This window comes from Peromyscus maniculatus, chromosome X, assembly GCF_049852395.1.
Source record: "Peromyscus maniculatus bairdii isolate BWxNUB_F1_BW_parent chromosome X, HU_Pman_BW_mat_3.1, whole genome shotgun sequence".
NCBI classification, from domain to species: Eukaryota; Metazoa; Chordata; class Mammalia; order Rodentia; family Cricetidae; genus Peromyscus; species Peromyscus maniculatus.
In genome coordinates this window covers 20,258,604-20,271,383 of record NC_134875.1, presented here as the reverse complement: position 1 = coordinate 20,271,383, position 12,780 = coordinate 20,258,604, and positions in this window count along the sequence as shown.

Genomic DNA, 12,780 nt, shown 5'->3' with positions numbered 1-12,780 from the left:
TTGTATGAATTTTTGTTTTGATTCATGTATGTATATATTTAATGTGTGTGTTTTTTCCTGCATGTACATAGGCACACCACATTTCTGGTCCTCCTGTCTCTACCTACTGAGACTGATTACAAGAGTGTTCTCTCTCTCTCTCTCTCTCTCTCTCTCTCTCTCTCTCTCTCTCTCTCTCTGTCTCTGTGTGTCTCTCTCTGTCTCTGTCTCTCGCTCCTTCTGTGTCTATGTCTCTGTGTCTCTCTCTCTGGATCTCTATCTCTATCTATCTCTCTCTGACATGTTTATGAGTATTTGCCATCAGGTATGTCCATGAACCACATGCATGCATGCCTGATGCTCACCATCATGTATGTCCATGAACCACATGCATTCATACCTGATGCTCACAGAAGCCAGAAGACAGCACTGATCCTCTGAAACTGGAGTTATGCATATTTGGGAGCCATCATTTGGGAGCTTCAAAACAGAGTCCTCTGCAAGAGCCATAAGTGCTCTTAACAGCTGAGCCATTTTTCCAGACCAGTCTTGTATGCACTTTATGTGAATGAGGGCATTTCTCCCAAAAGCTGTTTGCTTTCACTGTTTTCCTACCTGTGCACTGTTAAAAAAGAAAAAGGCTAAACTTGAAAAGAGCAAAGAGAGCTCTATGGGATGGTACAGTGGGAGGAAAAGGAAGGGGGAAGTTATGTAATTCTAGTATAATCACCAAAAAAGGAAATAATTTTAATGGCCATTTTTGTACCCTTTGTGTCCAGAAAAAGAAAATAACTGTCATAGTTTTTACAGGGACTACTTTAGTCTTATAAGTTGATTAAGAAAAAAATGTCACCCTGATGATTTTGCAGCATCCTAGTGAGAAAGGAACTGACTTTCCCCACTAAGTAAAAAACAATTTTGAATTATGAGTATGTGTGCCCACATGTTCCTGTGAGTACACATATGTGCTCTCTCTCTCCTCTCTCTCTCTCTCTCTCTCTCTCTCTCTCTCTCTCTCTCTCTCTCTCTCTCTCTCTGTGTGTGTGTGTGTGTGTGTGTGTGTGTGTGTGTGTGTGTGTAGGCGGTTATAATGCATAGCCTCATCATTCTCCATCTTAAATCTTGAGACAGGGTCTCACTGAACCTGCAGGTCACCAATTCCACTAGCCTGGCTAGCCAGCAAGCTCCAGGGATCTCTCTGCCTGTCTCCACCTACCCAGCAATGGCCTGCCAGCCTGGATTTTTAAAGTGGATTCTAGGCTCCCACTTTAAGTCCATATGCTTGCAAGGCCAGAACTTGATCAAAAGAGCCATCTCCCTAGCCCCTCTCTGTGAGTTTTGTTGTTGTTACTGCCTTTGTTTCCTCGTATTTCTCTAATCACTCCTAAGATTAGGCACGCAAACCGTTAGTGAGGACTTTCTTCCTGTTTTCTCAAAACTCCTAATTGGGTTCTTTGCTCACTTTACAGTTCAGACTTAACTGTGGGAGTTGCATAAATCAACTTTAGATTTGTAGTGCTTATTGCTGGTTTTTCACCACTGAAGATCAAACTCATGTTTTTTACACTGCACTCTACCACTGAGCTACATCATCAGCTGATTTGTAGTTCTGTATGCTGAGTATTCACCTCTATGTGTTTTAAGGAAAACTACTGTGAATCATAAAATTTTTCCCCTGTACTATATGGTCTAACGGGATTTGGTGCCCTCTTCTGGCCTCTTTGGAACATACCAGGCACACATTTGGTACACATAAATACATGCATACAAAAAACCTCTACACACAAAATGTAATTTTCTTTTTTTGATTTTTCAAGACAGGATTTCTCTGTGTGGCCCCAGCCATCCAGAAACTCACTCTATGAACCAGGCTGGCCTCGAACTCAGAGATTCACTCATCTCTGCTTCCCAAGTGCTGGGATTAAAGATGTAACCACCACCACCACCTGGCAATAAATTTTAAAACATTAAAATAATCTCTTATGACTCTTTTCCTTCTGCTGGGTTGCCTTGTCCAGCTCTGGTGTGAGGGCTTCTGCCTGGTCTTATTGTACCTTGTTTTGTTGTCTCTTGCAGATCTGCTCTTTTTTTATGAGAGAATGAGTGGGAGTAGATCTGGAAAAGAGGGGAGGTGGTGGGGAGCTGGGAGGAGAGGAGGAAGTATGGTGGTATTTTATTTGTACTGAGATGTGATTTTAATTGTATGTTAATAAATAAAGTTGCCCCGGGGTCAGAGCTATTAGAGCCATAGCAAAAGCTGAGCGTTAATTCACACCTTTAATCCCAGCACTTGGAAGACAGAGCTAGGTAGATCTCTGTGTGTTCAAGGATACAGCCAACATTGGAGACACACACCTTTAATCTCAATACCATTGAAGACCTGGAGGGCTGTAGATACAGGCAGTGACGAGGCAGTCATGTGTTTGGGATTACAACTAATGACAAGGCAGAACAGAAAGTCTATATAAAAACAAACAGACAGGAAGTAGGTCTCTTTCGGAGAGGTCTTTTGGCTAAAGAGGTTAGCAGCAGGTGGGTAAGATTCTTAGCTCTGATCCATTGGCTTTCTTCTTTGCATTGTTTCTGTGTTTCTTATTTAATAAGACCGTTGGTTCCATCTACAAGGAAGGGAAACTGTGGGCAGAATTTATTGTATGAGAGGACAATCTATATTCTTTCCTTTGGGGAGGGAATTGGTTTTCACATTTTTATTGGGGGGCAAAAAGGAAGGGTCCTCATCCATCAGCGGGTTATTTGCAGGTTCTTCAGCCTTTCCAAGCATGGGCCCTGAGGGTCCTGGGAGTGGCTGGGTACATCAGGCATGTTCCCATTATATTGCACAGGCACTGGGTAGTTGTAGGGTGGGTGTGGCCTGGTTGATCAAAACTGCCTACTTGGTTAAAGGGATGACTATGAGTATAATTATAGCAAGGCCCAGACACCACCATCACTGACTCCTTCACCCAGGCATCTTTTTTTTTTTTTTTTTTTTTGGTTTTGGTTTTTTCGAGACAGGGTTTCTCTGCGTAGCTTTGCGCCTTTCCTGGAGCTCACTTGGTAGCCCAGGCTGGCCTCGAACTCACAGAGATCCGCCTGGCTCTGCCTCCCGAGTGCTGGGATTAAAGGCGTGGGCCACCACCGCCCGGCTCACCCAGGCATCTTGAAGGCAGAGAGTCTCCTGGCTATCTTGGTCTTTGCCAAGAAGAATCTAGTTTCAATAAAAATAAGTAAAATAAAATAACATATTCCCTCAAAATATCTGTAAGAATTTTATTTTCGTTTTTGTTCATCTGAATTTTCATGGCTGGTATCAGAAAAGAAACCTGTTATTTTAACCTTCAGATGGAAACCAACTGTTGCAGGAATTTCGGGGAAGCTGAATTTTCTCTAGTCCCCAATGTGAGCACCATCATTTTTTGCAGCCTTTTCCCAGTTAACACCCACTTTGATGGTGATGTCTATAAATTGCTCAGGATGTATCCCTGTAAAATCCCTCTTGCATTTGGGGCTTCCAGTGAACATCTGTTATCAACTGTTGGCCAAAAGCTGTGTTGACCACTGTCCAGTGCACAGGGGCCTCCGGGTCAAAACAGGTGTACTGTCTTTAACTGTCACAGAGCTGGTCATACAATTGGTTCAGGGACTCATCAGAGCACTGAGTGACTCTTCAAATTTTGACCAAGATTATGACTCCACAATCTCCATTCTGAACTCCTCCAGCCTGACTTTCATCATTCTTAGAAGTGCCTGGAGGACCTCTGGTGTGTTGGGGTTACATTTGGGACACTTATCAGGAAGGAAGGTGTCGGCAAATCACTTCAGGTTAATAGTGTTTGTGACGCCTGAATGATCAGCGAGGCAGGTGCTGCCTAGTAGACCCTACACTCTTTCCTCTGGAGGTAAAAAGGGCAGTCAGGAGCTGTTGGCAGTTGTCCCAAGTAAGTTAGTGGCTGTGCATAATGGTAGACATGAGGTTGATTGCTGTTGTTTGATTTTTCTACTCTTTTGGGGCCCCACCACCCATTTCCCACATAAATACAGAGAGGCTTTTCTTACTTTTAAATGCCCTGCCATAGCTTGACTTGTTTCTAGCCAGTTTTGGTTAACTTAAATTACCCCATCTACCTTTTCCCTCTGGTCTTTTCTTTTCTTCTGTATATCTTATTGTCACTCTTACTCCATGGCTGGATGGGTGGCTGGGTGGCTGGGCTCCTGGCCCCCAACACCCTCCCCTCCTTGTGCTCTTGCTCTTTCTTCTTTTTCTCCCAGATTTTCTCCTATATATTCTCTCTGTCCGCCAGGCCGGCCTATCCTTTCTCCTGCCTAGTTATTGGCCGGTCAGCTTTTTATTAGGCCACCAGGTGTTTTAGATAGACACAGTAACACAGCTTCACAGTTAAAACAAATGCAACATAAACAAAAGTAACACAACTCAAAATAATATTCTACAACACTTGATCATAACTTGTGGCTGCTCTAAGTATGGTGGGGTGTGATGTCACTAGTTCAGGAGATCAGTAGTGGTGAATGCCTGATAAATATAATGAACTGGGTCTGGTCTGAGAATCCTGTCCTCCTGGAGGTTGGCTGGCCATGGAGTTTGACACCACAGGCACGGGGTACTCAATGGCTGGTCACTGGGAAGCCTTCATGGACCTGGACCTTAAGCATACTGAGGTGGAGGATACCCTCCAGCGGTCTGTGGAAAAGGGGCCAATGGCAGCTGTGGAATGAGCCATCAGACGGGAAGTCAGGATACAAAGCAGACATTGGCACTTTGTTCAAAATTCTGAGCGTGGGGAAGGCCACCCTCAGGAGGAGGGGTAGAGGTGGAAGTTCCAAATCCTCATCCTCTAACTGGAAGAAAGGTGGCTTTTTCAGGGTTGAAACTCCTCTTAGAGATCAGGACAGCAGTGGATACCCAAGAGGCATGGAATTGAACTCTGTCTTGTGGGTAGAGGGCCACACTACACCAGGTATTGATGAAAGGAAAGTGGTCCAGGTGGCCTGGCTCCCCAGTGCAGGCATCCTTCACTCTGCAGATGTTGGAAAGGTCCAGGATTCTTTCTAAAGGGCAGGAAATGTGGAAGGAGGGCCAGTTAACTTCACAGAAGGTCCTCCTCAGTATAGGAAGGTCTTTGGGGGGGGGGTGCCACCTCTCAGACTACTAAAAGTGTACTCTCATCTTTCTGTTTGAAGTAGACCTGGGTCTGGTCTTTCATTTCTCTGCACGGGCATATTTGGTACACTATCACAGGAAGAGGATCCACGGATAAACACTAAGTTTAACAAATAAAGTACCTGGTAGAAAATAAAAGATACTGTAAAGAAAAAAACTTTGGAAAGGCATAGAGAGACTCAAGCAAGAAGGCGAGCTGTAATGTTAAATCCAACCTGGTCACATTTGCCTGCTCACTCCTGGAACCTTGAGTTAAATGCTTTGCTTCTCTATGCTGCTTAATGGCCCACGAGGACACTGGTAACACTGAAGCTGCTCCTCCTTAAAGAAAATGATGCATCTACCCTAAGGGCAGGGCTATTTCTTTGCTAAAATCATGTTCCAATAGGGCATGGTTTTGAATCAACAAGGTGCCTTCCTAAAATGAGTTCATGTTCCTAATGAAATCACCAGGATGTTTAAAAGAAGAGTCATAGTTCATTTCTTTGGATTACATGCTCATTTTGTTTTATTAACCCAGAGCCTTACAAATAATAGTAAATTACAAGACTTGGTCAATACAAATTTCCACTGGGATCATTGATACTGCTCTCCAAGAACAGTGTGGTTGAATGCTGTCCACAGCAACCACATTCACGATGTCATACAATCCCGGAGTATAATCTGTAGGCTTCTGGAGGGAATCCTCAGTAAAAAAGATACAGGATTCCACCACACCAGTTTTTCCATCAGTACTAGTAACAAGGACCTATGATGGGAAAAGAAGGTAATGAGTATGGAGAAGCATAACCCACCACAGACACCCCTCAACAACCACTTAGCTCTACTCATCAGGGCCTTCACTCCATCACTGATTCTCATCCTTGACACACAGGGAATGCCTGGGTACTGTGTTATCACAATGAGTCAGCATCCCATTGGGTGAATTATGAGAAGATGTGCCCTTCATGCTACACAATGTGATTTCACACACTGCCTCCCTGACTTTACATCTTATTCTCAGGCTGTACTAGACAAGGTCTTACCCATCCTTATAAGCAGGCTGAACACCTCAAACCCAGTGCACTCACAATTTCCCCATAATGACCTCACAGCCAAGACGCTTTTCAAATGTTTTTCACAGAACATCCTAACGTCAAGTAAAGCACAAAAGCTAGGAGTTAACAATGTGTATATTCTACATTATTTTCTGCTTATTTCCTTTTCAATCAGTGAGTTTGTCCACTTTGACAGGGAATACACTAGCAAACATACCAAACAAAGTCCTGGGCAAAAAAGTAACCAGGAAGGAAAAATAGGCAACTACCTATTCATGACAAGGGCAACATGGAAGCAAATTACCTCATCCATATTCTGGGAGCTTAAGGGGCTCACGGTGTGGATGTCCATGTTTGACGTGCCTGTCTTCATGGAATACTCAACCAGCAACAAGTCTCCTGTGTAAGGCATGAATTCTAAAACAGCCAAGAACATTAGAAGTGTAAATATTATGGCACTCAGGTCATGTCACAATACCTAAGACCCTTCATCAAGGCGATATGCTGACAAACATTTCCTGAATGCAAAGTAACTTTTCCAAATACTTACACAGACATCTCAAATATCTTCCTACAGGAAGGGACGCTTAAGGCCTTTAAACACTGGTTCTTCGACAATGATTTAGTCACAGACATGGATAACTAAAAACTGTGTGTCTCAGGGTAAAAGTTACAGATAGAAGTACTGGATTATCTCATCAAGTGGTCATGGTGAGATCTCATTTGGGGATGGAGCCAGGTACACAGTAGTATCACATGCTTCAACCTTGGTACCTAGGCAGAATCTTTCATCTTTGTATCCTTGGGATTTGTTTAGTAAGAAGTATCTTTCTGTTTTTGAGTTTGGAGAACTCAGAGAAGAGCAGCTATGATCTGCTTACTAATGCAGAAAGTGAACTTAAAAAAATTTCAGTGTTTCAAGGCAAACTCATGAAGCAAACTCTAAAGTACACTTTGTCTTGTAAAACTTCAGACTAATGAAAGCATGAGTAACAGTAAACTAAAAATGAGGTAACTGTTGCTGTCTCCTTCTAGGAGTGATTGCAATTATTTGGCTCTTCAATTTTTATTCTGAAGATTCTTTTAAGAAGGAACTTGAGCCAGAGTAATGAGACATAACTACAATGTTAGCTAAGGGGTATGTCTTTAGAATAGAAATAGTTTACATTGTAATTCTTAATAATTAACTTGTTTCAGTGCAAGAGCCTCTTCATATTAACTTCCAAATAAAATCTAAATGACTATGTAAGTAGCAAATACTCCTTTGTACAGAACTTCCACACACTATTGTAGTGATTTTTTCCTTTCTAACACTGTTAATTAATTTTTATCAATAAAGATTATTTAAATTTATATTTTGACATCAGTGTTTTATCAGTTCCCAAAGGTACGTGATACAAGTGTAGAAGGTTACATTGGTTTGATTTGATTTGATCTTGAGCTACGCACGAATTGTATTGTGTGTTGTCCAGGAGGGTGTACAATGTCTAGGCTCAAGGTGATCTCAGAATCCTATGTAGGTACTGTGAGACATATGTGCTTACATTGTTCTTAAGAAAAAAAAATCCCTCTCTTTGACTGGACTCCTGGAGCTTGACCTGGTGTTTGGCTGTGGATCTCTGCATCTGCTTCCATCAGTTACTGAATGAAAGCTCTATGATGACAGTTAGGGTATTCACTGATCTTCTTACTGGGGTAGGTCAGTTCAGGCACCCTCTCTACTATTGCTAGTAGTCTAAGCTGGGGTCATCCTTGTGGATTCCTGGGAACTTCCCTAGCACCAGGTTTCTCCCTGTCCCCATAATGTCTCCCTCTATCATGGTATCTCTTTCACTGTTCTCCCACTCTATCCCTATGTGAAAAAAAAAAGAAAAAAAAATCCCACAAAATCTATCTTATAAACACTATATATTTGCTTACTTACCACAGCCTGCTCTGAGAAATGAAAATGTTTCCTGTTCATTTATAAAAATTCATTAAAAGAATGCACATTTGTGTCTTGGAACAAACTAAACTGCTAACATGGTTAATGCAAGTAACAAAATTTATAAATATTGGGCTCCGTTTTCAGATAAATGACAACTACCCTTACTTAATGATTAAGAATACTTCACATGTCTTCGAACATTAATGGCTTAGAATGGTTTTTATTTTGATGTTCAGCAAATATATAGAAGCCTGATTTTTATATTCATTTCTAAGCTGTTAATTTTTATTTCTCATTTAAAACGTTCATAATTATACATAAAAAGGGATGAAAATTTGTTTTACCAAATATTGAGTATTTAAACATTTCTTTGAAATCAGTCAAACTTACATTTTTCTAAAATTCCCTTCAGTGACTTAATCATTCACACAAAGACATCAAGTGTTTTCCTTGACTGCTGTCCATCTTATTTTTTTGAGATAGGGTTTCTCACTGAACCTGGAGCTGGCTGTTTCAGCTCCACTGGCACTTCAGGTAGCCCTGCCTGGCGTCTGTCCATCTCCATTCCTCCAAGGCTAGGGTTACAGATGAGTGCTGGCACACTTAGCATTTACTGATCGTGGGGTCCATGCTGGAAAATATAAAAACATGTTTTTAATGAACAGTCACAGTCTCTCCTACTTTATGCCATGAACTACAAACTACAAGTTGCGTCTGTCTCTCTTTGCCCTTTGATGCACATACATCTACAACCTTGCTTCAGTGGCTCTAGTATCATTCATTTAATGGGCTCACCAGAATTTCTCCAGACAAAGTCCTTGCTTTTAAAAATTTAAATTATTCAAACTTCCTTGTTAATTATACCATACAAATGAAAGTTCTAGGGTAGCCAATATTGGATTAAGAAAATATCAGCTCAGACCGCCAAGAAATAATTTTTAAAGAGAGAAGGTGGACATAGACATGGAATTTTGATTGAAGAAAAAATAAATCATAAACATGTAAATAATAAAGTAAATACATAGGCCGGGCGGTGGTGGCGCACGCCTTTAATCCCAGCACTCGGGAGGCAGAGCCAGGTGGATCTCTGTGAGTTCAAGGCTAGCCTGGGCTACCAAGTGAGTTCCAGGAAAGGCACAAAGCTACACAGAGAAACCCTGTCTCGAAAAACCAAAAAAAAAATAAATAAAATATAAAAATAAAGTAAATACATATAGTAAATATATAACAGTGAATGAGTTAATAAACATCTCTGATTGTTTCTGTTATTTTGGAAAACAATGACTAATGTAAGAATTAAATGGCATCTTTTAATGTTATGTAGCTGTCTCCCCAGAACTGAAACATTCCTTCCTGTAGGGAGGATGGCAGATCCTGCAACTCAGAACTAAAGAAAACTTACAAGTTTAGGGAAGCTCAGAAAGTGGTAAGGTTTTCAGGGGCCCTCCCAAAGGTTAGAAAAGAAGTAAACAATTGCTGGTTGGAAGAGATTATCTGATGGGGCTGCCTGCAGGTTGAGAAGAAAGCTCCTGGGGACACAGCTTTTGTGAGTCAACACTCATGCTGGGGTGGGCTTCTCTCTCATGCAGCTGCATTTTGAGTCATTCATGTTCCTGTAAGAAACCCCAAGAAATCTTTGGTTCACAAGGGTAAACTTAGAACTGTTTCTGTCACTGATACCCTGTCTGGAGTAAACAGGCAGCTAACTGGTCCTGTTTTGAAACTTTCTATTAGCACTCTTTACTATCTGTGGATAAGATGCATAACTAATTCTTGCTACTACTGATCTGGCCCTGCTTTGTGGGTCCAGCCCCCTCATTCTGAGATCCACTGTATTCACCTAATTCACTTGGGCCAGACTTACTTGGACCCTGCTTTAATTTTTTTTATTTTTTGGTTTTTCAAAACAGAATTTCTCTGAGTAGCTTTGCGCCTTAACTGCAACTCACTCTGTAGCCCAGGCTGGCTTTGAACTCACAGAGATCCATGTACCTCCACCTCCCAAGGACTAGGATTAAAGGTGACACCACTGCCTGGCTACATGAGGGTTTTTTTATGACAATGAAACATGTCTGAGCCCAGCAGCACCAGTCTACTTCAGAGAAGATGATGGGCATCAAAGAAACACCATATGGGGTTTATTTTCTTTGTGGTAAAAGTTAGCAACTGGCCAAGAAACTGCCCTTGCCTCAACTGCTGACATATACTGTCCAAATTTGACAGATAGGACACAAAAGAAAATGGCTGCTGAAGTTTGCCAAGACAAGGCAGGACAGTCCTTCAAAATTCCTGCTTCACAGAAAAATCTGTCAGATATTCTAGGCGTGTAGGCCGAAGATGGATCCCCCAAAATTGCAGAGGAACCTCGAGTGACTGTCCAAGCAGCCAGCTGTTTCTGTCATTCCTTAGTTTTGGGAGTTGTTTGCTCTGTAATTCCTGTTTACTCAGGTAATATTATATCCTTCTCAGGTCTCTGATGGAGTTGAAGACTAGATAGTTATAGTTATAGTTTTCCTTGTTACAAATTTTAGAAAAGAAACTCGTAAAAGGGGTGTAAAGTGAATAAGGTTGAGAGACATAAAGAGATAGTTTTGGGTTGGTAATACAAGTTAGGATAGAAAATGATTTAGGTACAACACTTTAGGCTTACCAAGATAGGATAGATAATGGAGAATTTTCTCTGAATTTGTCAAATGCAAATGGACTAGACATTGTTAATGTAGTTATTGCCTGTATATATTGTATATAGTTATTGTACTTATTATATATAGTTTTACCATGTTAGTTAAAAACTTCTATTTTTATTTAAACAAAAGGGGGAAACGTGTGATATTTTGATTGTGTTCTGACAAATAAAGCTTGCTTAGAGTCAGAGGGCAGAGCTAGACACTAGCTGACCAAAATTATCCATAGAAGTTTGGAGGACTGTAGACAGGAGACAGTAAGTAGTAAGGCAGGGCTGAGACAGGAACTCGACCCTTTTAGAGGAAGGAACAAAACAGGTAGGAGGTGACTGGTGGCAGCTCCCCTGTTTGCTCTTTTAAGTTCTTACCCCAATGTCTGACTCCCGATTTTTATTGATAGAGAATAATTAGATAAGGCTTCACTATCCTCAAAATTTTAAATTACAGAAGACCAACACACACACACACACACACACACACACACACACACACACACACACACACACACACACACACTCTATCACTGATTCAAACAATGCCACAATGTGGATAGTGCTTATGTTAATCATCAAGCATAATTTTGGGGGTCAGAGCAGGGACACAGGTTTCTGTCACACCTCCTAAGACAAAACCCTGGTTCTATCGAAAACGTAGGAAGGAGACCCTTTTTTATCCAAACTGAGTACCCCCAAGGGCACACCTACACGCAGATTTTTCCAGGGACCTTCATATTGATGAACTCACAATGGGTGGGTGGGGCCAAAAGTCTCCTCCCAGTGCCTCTCATTGGCAGTGATGTAACATCCCATTGACTCTCATTGGCTGGGCAGTTGAAAGAGGTGGACTCTCCCTGGGAGCTTGAAGGGAGCTGCCAGAAGCCAGGGTGGTTCCCTGTCCCTGTCATTCCTGAGGGCTGCCCTTTAGCTGGTCACTACCATCTCACAGAGGCTGGAGAAGATAAGTGGGGCCAGATCCTGAGATTCCTAACATCAGGCGTAGTGATTCATTCGCAAGCCTCGGCATTGCCCAGGCTGGTGGTGACACCAGTATGCAGAGACTTTGGCAGCGAATTTCAGCTATCTTTCAGTGGAAGACAGGGTCTGAAGAAACACCACAGGAACAACTTCAAGGTATGCCTCTTGGAGTCCCTTTATCTGTCATTCAAAGGACTCCTCAGAAAAGGGTCTCTCTCCACCATGAGGTGCAGTGGGACAGAGATGGTGGGGAGGGACCTGCCACCATCCTGAGTGGCTGTTGAGCATGAGGGTGTCCCTGAGTTCCCAAGAGTTAGGCCAACACTGAACTGTGCCCCAAGCTCCCTTGGTGAGCCAAAGCAGGAGGGTATGTAGAACAACTCAAAGAAGACTTGACACAAGTCTTTGCGGGATGTACTGTCTCTCCCCATTTCCTCTTGCAAGACACCTCTGTGTATTCCCCAGAAAAGGGAACATCTCACTGGAGACTGAATTTGGCCTTGTTTCCCATGGACACAAGTATCTGAAGCCAGGAGGCAGAGTCAGTCATAAGGAGGGTACCATGAAGGAAGGTGGCCGGTTGTCCCAGCAGGATACTGGAGCCAGTTCCCAAAACATTACTTCCCATTATGCTCATTAAGAATAAAAGACAATTTGGAAACATGTCCTTACATCTGCACATATCTTTTAATGCTCGGTCTGAATTTAGAGCCATGGTCATGCATTTGCTGCTGCTGCTGCTGCTGCTGCTGCTGAGACAGGCATATACCAGCAGTAATGGGAGTTTAAAGAGGCTTCCTGAGCAGGACTTGTACTCTTACTGGGACAGGCCACCCACAGATGCTGTGGAAGTGACATTCAGTGGTCACAATCTTAGGGCCCAGGAACGGTTGTTATGGTCAGAGAAGTGATGATATGTGCTCACATCTACACAGGTGCTCAGAGTAGGACTTCTGTGTGGAGACGGATTGCATTTGATATGAACCATTGTGACCTTAGT